A 10,464-nucleotide genomic window follows, 5' to 3' on the forward strand; every position below is an offset into this window, starting at 1 on the left:
CAAATTCCATGTCTGAGAAGAGTTTCCTTTTTATCTAAGGTTCTAAAAAAAAAATCAGTTAACTCATGTGTTTCCAGGTAGGTAAACAGCCATATCATTTTAGAGCAGGGAGGTTTTTAAGATTATTTTGAGCCTAGGGGTGGCTCAAGGTTCAGATTCAATCTTGACTGGTTTATAAGAAGCTAGATGTAGACTTGGGCATCTAGGTCCCACTGAAGTGGTGAGATGATGCTTTTCAAATCCCTACTTATCTTTGGCAACTGGAAGAATCAGACACTGAGGTTGTTTTTCAGCCTGATATATTTTTGATCGAGAGTTTGTAAGCAGCCCTATGTATATATGCCCCGTCCTAATGTATCTCTGTGAAACAGGAAACATATGGAAGATGAAAATAGTGGCTGAAGCCTTCTCACCTCTATGGTCATTTGTCATCATGTTGTCCCAGTAGATGGAGAAATTAGCATGTCTTTGAATTGCATTATAGAACAGGATTAGGGTTCTTTTGGGTACAGCCTTAACTGTGCATTTCCTGCTTCTGTCATTTGTGTATTGTATTTTCTTGTTCTGTTTTACTTATGAGAAGCCTTTTGACTTGTAATATGTTCTCAGACTATAAGTGTATGCCTTCAACTTCATGTCATCATTAAGGGAGTTATGCAAGGAAAGATCCTTAATCCCTCTTTCAGATAGGTTGAAGTGACCTGGAAAGCAGTCTTCTCACAGATGACAGAAATTTTGCAAGAGAGGCCCTACCCACTGTTCCTCAGCAATCTCAGGGCCAAAATTTTCCTTTGGTGGCCTGGATACCTTATCTCATGTCAGCAAAATTGCTGTGTGGTAGCAAGAAGTCTTCCCATTGCACATAAGAGAGAGCATCTGTCTTTTCTGTTTCTCAGAAAAGTGAAACAGAAACAGTGTTTTCTGTTCATTTCTCTCCTCAGAGGAGAGATCACTCTCCTTTGGGGAGCAGCAGTTCTATCAAAATGAATGAGGCTTTACTCAGGACAGCTCTTTGGGCCTAGATTTGTCATGTGTAGATGGCAAGAGACTAGGGAAGACAGTGGGCTGAGGACAATCCTTCAGCTTTCGCTAGCTTTAAAAGGGGGTTGATCAGCTCTGAGCAAGGGCTTTGACCAGAAATCTTGGGGAACACATCATGAGCTGGGGAGAAATGACACTTGCTTCACCTCAAACCTCTCAGATGATTGGATTGTATTTTGAATTGCAGTTTTTCAAGCAAAAAGAAGCCCAGGAACTTAGTTTTATGAAAACAAAAAAGCATCCTCCACAATGCTGGCAGATAATTGTGTGTAAGATTATAGTGTCACACAGCTGTGCTTTCTGATTTGCTTCAGAGTTCTTCTGAAAAATACACTTTAGTTCTAGAAAAATTCTACTTTATAGTAAAGCACTGCTGTTTGTGTATAAGAAGGCTTTCCTGTGATGAAGAAAAGGAGGCAATTTAGATTTAAAATGGAAACTTTTACTGTAGTTTTAATTCCAGAGTGACTGCTCCTTTTCCATATTTTTTTTCTCAAACCATTGGATCCTTATTTCTTCTTCATAAGTGGACATTTATCAACATGACACTAAACTGTCTTTAAATTTCTTGCCTTGAGTGCTCTGAAGGAATTAGCAGTTCATTGTGTGTAACTGAAACTATTCCATATAAGTCCTTATAGCACACTAGTCACGGTATATTTGAATACCCTCCAGAGTGTGCTAAGCAACATGACTAACATCTGTTGTTTGCTCTTTTTCCTCTCCACAAGGGAGATGTCTGTGCACTGAAGTACATTCTTTTAAAAAGGGTGGTTTGTTGTTGTTTTTTTTTTACCCACACCTGTGTTGCCTTGTGCTTCTAATGGATAAGGATAGGTCATGGATTGAAAGGTGTGGAAGTTGGAGGTAATTTGCAGTTCCCAAGGATGATTACTCCTCAATGTGAGCTGGACACCAAGAAAGTACATTATTTTGAGGGAACAGATTTTTTTTTTTCTTATCCATGGACAAGCACAGAAGCATGACATCCCATTCATCTGCCAAATGGCATGATCTTATGGCCCACAGAGTGTTTCTGTTGTGAACTTTGTACTCCTTCAGAAGCAGGATGCAGAGGAGCAATCAGAAGGAAAGTATATTCACTGTGAAATAGGTCTCTTGGATGAAAACATCGGTTTCTTTTTCTGCCATCTCTGTATGGAAGTTAAAACTAGTCAGATGCCCCAAGCAATACTGAAGTTGCCTGTGTACTGCTTCTGACCAATGCAAAAAACACCCAGTGTTGCAACAGCTGATTAAAGATTCTTTGAAAAGTCCACACAGACTCTGCTCTGCGTCCTAGGTGGAGGGCACATTTTTCAATGGCCAGCTGCTTATAGCATGAGACATTTCATTGTGACTCATTGGATGTGAATCATTGCTACATAACACCAACTTCAAGCTAGTTTAATGCCATTGATTTCAAAGTTTCACAATCATGTGGAACTCAAAGTAGGCAGAAACAACTACTCAGGGCTTTCATGTCTGAAATGGAAGAAATTGACCTCTGGGTAAAGTCCAACAAAGAGCTCAAGAGAGAGCTCCAGCTGAAGACTGGAGGATGTGGAAGAGCTTGGAAGGGAATATACCAGGGCAAATTGATCAAACCCTGTCTGACATGCCTGTGGGTTGCATTCAAGGGAAAGCTGCTCTTGACCATTCTTTCAGCCAGAGGAAATGGAGAAGAAAATGAAGAAATGTTCCCTGAAGGTCAGGCATTAATATCCATGGCTGCATTCTATTTTGGGGACTGTCCTCATGGACAGAACTGATGTAACAGCATCACCAAAAGTTCATGGTCATAGCTCAACATACAGAAATGAAAAGGAGAACTTTGAGATGTTGGGGTGACATGGATTGGATGAACACTCACTCTCCATCTTCTCCTGGGGAAAGGTGGTGGGATGGAGTATCACTGCAGAGCAGATGAATTTAGGCAAAACAGATGCAAGAGATTTCTATATACATAATTCAACACTGGAAACTGACTGCCGACATTGCAGTAGTTGGTCTGTTTTAGAAACACCTGCTATAAATTAGGAAAATGGCTCTTCCTTTCTCCCTCAAGGCTACCATATCAGTTCCCCAGCTCCTCTCACAGCAGGGAAGAGCTCACCCTCCTTTGTCAGACCTTGCTACTCTCAGGCACTAGGAAGGACATCTCATTGGCTTATTCATCCAGGAGTCTGGGGTAAACTTTCTATGTTCCAGTATAGAAAACAGGAGAAACTGCTGGTGTCCTTTCATAAACTGCAGTGAAATAATACCATGGAAGAAATGAACTATGAGATGGACTCACTTACTTTTTTACATTGTTGCTTTGAGACCAAAAATAACCATCTTTTACGTTGTCATCCATTAAAGTGGCAAGAGATGGAGAAATGTGGAACTACACAGAGCTGGACTTACACAAGGTGCATGGCTATCAAAAAAGGAAGGCATTGTAGCTAAGGGAGTGCAACTCTCAGTTTACACTGGCCATGAAAACGTCACTGTAAACTTGCAAGCCTTTAAGGCAAATGCCTTATTTGGAATTACCTGGTCCAACCTTAAAAATCCTTATTATTAACTAGGAGGAAGGATCTATATTAGGGTTAGGGAGTTTGTAAGAAAAAGAGATGACCTCTGTCCTTCCTTCTTCCTTTCCCCCAGCTTTCCTTCTAGCATAAAACAGGAAACAGAGGTGTATACAGGCATGTGTAATAGCACAATAGTTTGTTAATGAGAAAAATGCATGTCATACCAGCCCTTGAAGAAAAACAGTTTCCACCCTGAGGAGCTTTTGGTGTTTGGACAGATGAGTTGACATTATAGAGGAGGCTATATTACATTCAGGCAAATGGTCAGAGACCCAAAGATTTTTAACAGTGGCTCAAAATTACATAAACACCATAAACAAACATCACAACCCCTTTGAGGAGCAGAGCGATGCTGGCTTTATCGAGCTATTGTTTAAGTATCCCCTTGGGTCTAACATAATATCCTGCCTCCTTGCAAGGAGATTCAGGGGAGGGCAGCATTGATAGTTTGCTGAAACCCCACAGTATTGAAAGCAAGTATTGCCCACTGGATAACCCAGCTTTTGGCCCTGTGATTTGAATCCTTGGTAAAGTAACAGAGATATCTTGAGAGACTCCTTGACTGTTTTATGGTGCCATGATGCCAATACGTGTTTTGTATGGCAGATAGGAGTGAATATGGTAGAAACTCAGCCTAATGTTTGGAGCAACAACTCCCTACATTTTGCACTGTTAGACATTTAAGTGTTTCCAAATGAAAAGCCCTTTAGAAACATAAGAGCTAAGGAGGGTCCAGCATAACTCTAGACAGAGCTACGTTTTGTAGCTACATTTCATACACCTCTTAGGAGTTGTTCCAAGCCTTAGTGGCTTTTCAGAAATCACATATGAAAAAATGTCTCTTGAATAGCAGGTTAAAAAGCATCTTGAAACAAAAAGAGTGAAACGTAACCTTTTCTATATGTGCCCATGAGAGGGCAGCACAGACCGACTGAGCCTTCTCTAAAGGCTAATAAGAGGCAGGGGGACTAACTCGGAAAGTTAATGTCCAGCCATGGAGCAGCTACAAATAGAGAAGAAACGGTCCATGTATAAGGTCTGGATTGCCCAAAGCACAACCGCATCCATCCCCCACCTGAAACTAAAACCCAGGTACAACTGGGTACTGGGTTGACTGAGTCAAACCCCAGGTGCATGGAAGCGTCTCCGGGAAGTTTGCGGTTAATTATTGAAACCTTAAGAGTTTCAGAGGAAGAGTATTGGATGGTGCCTACAGTCCTGTCAGAGCAATAAGTTGGTGTTAGACATCAGCCACACCCTTGCCAAGGCAGAGGCTGTCACCCCAGGAGCACTATAAATTCGCCCAAGGCGTGCATACTATTTATTTCCATCCCAGTGTCGCACCAGCCAACACCCCTCTGCTGTTCCCCTTTCCTCCTGCTGCCAAGACTCTTGTGATGCAGCTTTCAGTTGACTGTCCTCCCTCTTTCTCTTGGGTGCTCCAGCCCTCTGACAAGAGGGATGGTGGAGATGCTGAGATAAATGAGACAGGCTTGGAGCAAGTGTGTTGGAAACTGGATAGTGACAGCCAACCATATGTAGATGGCAGTGCTCCACAGCCAGCCACTTACAGCCTCCCACATCAGGAGCAGCTAATGCAGAGGAGGCATTAGCTCCATTAGGATGGATTTGTGAGGAATGAGATGTCCCAAAACACCCTTCAGTAATAAGATGGAATCAATTAATGTGAACGGATTTCTTTGGCCCCTTGCAAACAAGCAGTAAAGACCGCTTCTTTCAAGTATGTTGTGGCTCATGACTGACACATAGAATTTTGGAGAAGAGGTTTTTAACCATAAGCAAGAACAGTGCAGTCACTAGGTCCAGACAGAACAGCTTGTTCCCAGTCTGTTAGATGAAACTCGCCTGAACCAGCAGTCGCAAAGGACCATCACAGTGCCAAGGCCATTCGGTAGCTGGGACCACATCCTAATGGATATACTGACACTGACATATGCAGTCTTTTAGAGGCCAGGAAGTCCTCAAATTCATAAGCAAGAGCAATATGGAGACACTGTCTATCAGACCTACCTTGGACATTGTCAGCTTTTTAAAACACAAGCAGAAAATTTCGGTTTTCTCAAGAGTCCTTTCTTCTGTTAGAGATTTCTTTGCAAATCCCAGACAATCCTTTGCCTAGACACAATGAGATTTCAATCCTACTGTGAGCCTTCCCTGTGAGCACTTCTTCTATGAAGACAGGCTGAGAGAGCTGGGATTGGTCAAACTGGAGAAGGAAAAGCTTCGGGGAGACCTCATTGTGGCCCTCCAGTACCTAAAGAGGGCTTATGAAAAGAAGGGAGAGGGACTTTTTATACAAGCAGATAGTGATAGGTCGAGGGGCAATAGTATTAAACTGAAAGAGGACAGGTTTAGATTAGATGTTAGGAAAAAATTCTTTACTCAGAGGGTGGTGAAGCACTGGCACAGTTTGTCCAGAAAAGTTGTGGATGCCCCATCCCTGAAAGTGTTCAAGGCCAGGCTGGATGAGGTCCTGAGGAATCTGATCTAGTGAGTGGCATCCCTGCCCATGGCAGGTTCCTTCCAACCCAAACCATTCTATGATTCCCTCGGGTCAGGCTGCTGCCCAGAGTGAGCTGCCTGCCCTCATCTGAAGATGAGATCGAAAAGAAAGCCACGCCTCCTTTACTGGCAGTTTTATGCCATCAAGGGTGTTGGCTAAAGAGCGTCACTCTTGCAGGGCTTGGCTCTCTTTCCCTGCCAGGAGAAACTCCTGCCAGTGGGAGGGGAGTCAGGTAGGGCTTGACATCAGACTCCTCCGTGCGTGTTTTATCATCTGCTCTCTGCGTGTACAAAAATGTGACCTGTAGGTTGCTGAAAGACGTAGGTGAGATCAGCTGCTCTAAGATGCAGATATTTTGGTCTGCGTTTTCCTTTGCAGAAATTAGCCTCAGGCCTATGTTGAGGCTCTCCTACGAGTTTCTTTCATAGTCAGCAGAGTAAAAGAGGCATCCTTATGGTGAGATATAGAGCCTAAATCTCTCTCAATATTTGCAAGAGAGCACCCTAAGGGTCTTCTTTATTAACAGTAGTAGCAGCCAATAGAGATTAACCTTTATATACATCCTCTGCTTCCCTCAGCTTTTGGGTTGAGACCACTGAGGTAGGGAACCTAAGCAGCTGGTCTAATTGTTAGCAGTGGGGTACTGAGATTTAATTAGTTACTGCTTTTATCCATGCATGCAAATATCACTTTATGCACTAGCCCAAAAGTCCCTGGGGAAGCAGTTCCCTGCCTGAACTCAGTTCTTTACCACGCAGAGTAGCTTCCTCCAAAGTGTTCTTTCTGCTTGCTCACGTCAGGAGAAACAGTCTCTTCTGAAAGGCTGAAAGAATAGATTTTCATGCAATCTCATGATTCCAGTAGCTCAGGCTTTATGCAACCACCCAAAATTGTGAGTCTTAATGACACCAAAATACAGGCATGGTTATAAGCTCATTAATAAAGCTACCCTACAAAATTATAAAAATATGGTGTGTCTCTTTCTTTCCACAAAATATTAAAAACCTCTGATTCTTGAGAGTGTGCCTTATAGCACTCTCTTTAGGAATTAAGAGTGCAATGCCATATTCATTGCTAAATGCAAAACACCAGGATTACCAGCGTTACAACAACACTTGTTATCTGGGTTCTCTGTAACACTCTTCACCAACGTATCTAAGGTTTTAGAGAGAAGTTACTTACTGCATTCCACATTACACTAAATATATACATACAACTGGGCTTTTTAGCCTATATGTTTGCAGGTTTAGCTGGGGTGGCCAGCCCAGTGACCCGGTGGTTTATCCTAACCCACTATAATTAGCCCGTGGTTGTTGCTAACCGTATGCCATTTGTCTCCCCACACTCAGCACTGTTTGGTAAACAATTTCAGAGACAGAGTTGCTCTCCCCTGATCTCACTAGGTGGTGTTCACTTATTTATTCTCTGCACCCCACAGTTATTCCTCTCTCTTGAGGCTGAGAGTTATAAAAGTGGCAAAAAAAGGGCAAAAATTTGCCAAAAGAGGGAAGTAGCTGTAGCAAAAGACTCAACTCAATTGGGGAGGCAGGAGCCTGGCAGGAGGCCAGGCCAGCTGCAAACCCGAGGGCCACAACGGACATCTGTCCCCCACAGCCCACATCCTCGCCCCCTGTGCGGATGCATTGAGACAGGAGAGGAGGCAGCCATGAGGAATTCCCTTCTTCTCTGGGGAGGAGCTGGCTCCCAGCCAGGGCATGTGGAGGGCTTGGGTGGTAGACACGAGCCTCAAACCCAAATCTGGCCCAGGGAAGGAAGGTCAAACTGCGGACTGGGAAGCAACTGTTTTCAGCCCTCCTGGGAATGCAGGAGCAGAGCTGGGTGGCAGGAACTGGGGCTGCAGCCACGGGGAGCAGTGCCCTCAGGAGGAGGTCGCCGGTGAGGTTGGGACTCTGCCAGCAAAGGCAGCAGCCCCTCTGATCATGGGCAGCACCTTTGCAGCTTGCTGCAGCAGGGATGCTCAGCTTCACTCCCAGCAGGGCTGCCATGCACTTCCACCATGTGCTGGAGGGGCGATCATCAAAAAAGCCCCCTTCCCAGGGACAAACAGACAGTGCCTGTCAAGCTGAACCTGTGCATGGGTGCACGGGCTTGGTCAATGCTGAAGCTGCACTGCTGGGGGTTCAGGATTTCCCAAGTCCTCTCCCTCAACTGTGAGGTCTGATCTTCCCGTGCAACATTGCAAATGCAGTCAGGAGCCTCCTGCTCATGGATGGGAGTGGCTCATCCACCATGATGCTGGCATGAGGCACTCACAGAAATGACTCCTGGCAGCCCACTACTTTGACCATAAGGTCCTTTTCCTCCCTGTGTGCTCTCTCCCTCCCTAAATCCTCCCTCTCATATTCCCTCAGTCTTATACCCTCATTTCCACGGTATGAAGAAAAGAAATCCAAAGGATTCAGTAAGGTGAAAAAGTATTCTTAGAGGTGAAGAACGGGGCCAACCTATTGGAATTACCCCCAACATCTAATCAGCCCTTTTCAGCAACTTTGGGCATCCTCCAGCATGTCTTCCATGCCAATTTTGAATAAACACAGCATACTTCATGACAGGCATGTTCTCACATTGTCCTGTCACCCACAGAGCACGTTGCAGTAGCCAAGTGACAGATCTCCTGAAAAATTTCATTTTCCACCTCCATCTGAAAATAGGCCAGGCTGTGGCCTCAGCATCTGACTGCCCTTCCAGATGAAATCCCAAATGACTGCCTGTGTGTCTTCACTCCCAATCCTACACTTTACCTTTAACTCACACACAACAGAGTTGTGAGCATATGTGGACCTATGTCTGGATACGCATGGAAAGCACGTGCAGGTGTGGATTTCTACATGTGCAGATACACGTGTGTGTTTGTGTGGCTCTGAGAGAGGGTGTGCACACTTGTCAGTCTGTAACTTTCACAAGTGCAAGAACTTTCACAAATGTACGGGTCTGGGAGTATAGAAGTGTTGGTCCACCTGCAGTATGCCAGCACAGACACAGAAAAAGACACAGACACATGGAGGCTAAAAGAGCTGCAGGCACCCCAGTGGAACTACCCATGGGGGCACCTGAGCTTCCCACTGTATGGCTTTTCAGCCCCACTGCACTCCCTTGATCGGACAAGGTCTCTGACCCTCCTCTGCATGGGCAGTCAGGCAAACTTACAGTCTGACCTTGTTAGCACACACCAAGAGAAGTGTAGAGAAATAGAGGCCCTCATCCACTCTCTCCTTCACCATACCAAATTTTGCTCCAGAGGTCACAAAAAATATTCTCACCCAGATTCTAAGCCAGATAAACAAACTGTGACCAGACAAATGGTGATGACAGGTGAGGAGTGACCACCACCCACCCCAGCATTACTCTCTCTTCCAGCCCAAAGAAGGATTCACTCTAACAGCCTTTTGCAGTGTCCTGGACAGGGCTACATAGCTGCAAGAGCTCTGCTGTACCAGTGCTGGTGATTGGCAGAACTACAAGCTTCACTGCCAGCTTCCGCTTCCCTCCCTCCTCTTTCCTCATCTGCTTTTCCTAAAACAATATTTCCACACTTGCTGTCTCTTTTCTCCTCCCAGCTGAGAGGTGATGGAGTGTCTTACCACAGCAGGCTTGTGTCAACAATTTTCATCTGGTGGATGAGGGAAAGGCTGTGGATGTGGTCTATCTGGACTTCAGCAAAGCCTTTGACACTGTCTCCCATAATATACTCCTGGAAAAGCTGGCAGCCCATGGCTTGGACAGGGACACTCTTTGCTGGGTCAGGAACTGGCTCGAGAGCCAGGCCCAGAGAGTGCTGGTGAACAGGGCTGCATCCAGCTGGCGGCCAGTCACCAGTGGGTTACCCAGGGGTCAGTACTGGGCCCAGTCCTTTTTAAAATCTTTATCGATGATTTGAATGAGGGGATTGAGTCCATCATCAGCAAATTTGCAGATGACACCAAGTTGGGAGGAAGTGTCGACCTGCCAGAAGGCAGGAGGGCTCTGCAGAGGGATCTGGATAGACTGGAGAGATGGGCTGACTCTAATGGGATGAAGTTCAACAAGACCAAGTGCCGGGTCCTGCACTTTGGCCACAACTACCCCATGCAGCGCTACAGGCTGGGCACAAAGTGGCTGGAGAGCAGCCAGGCAGAAAGGGACCTGGGGGTGCTGATCGACAGGAGGCTGAACATGAGCCAGCAGTGTGCCCAGGTGGCCAAGAAGGCCAATGGCATCCTGGCCTGCATCAAGAACAGTGTGGCCAGCAGGAGCAGGGAAGTGATCCTTCCCCTGTACTCTGCACTGGTGAGGCCACACCTTGAGTATTGTGTTCAGCTC

Source organism: Empidonax traillii, unplaced genomic scaffold (genome assembly GCF_003031625.1).
Source record: "Empidonax traillii isolate 1590-97213 ecotype Southwest subspecies unplaced genomic scaffold, ASM303162v1 scaffold46:size3806547, whole genome shotgun sequence".
In the NCBI taxonomy this organism is placed as follows: Eukaryota; Metazoa; Chordata; class Aves; order Passeriformes; family Tyrannidae; genus Empidonax; species Empidonax traillii.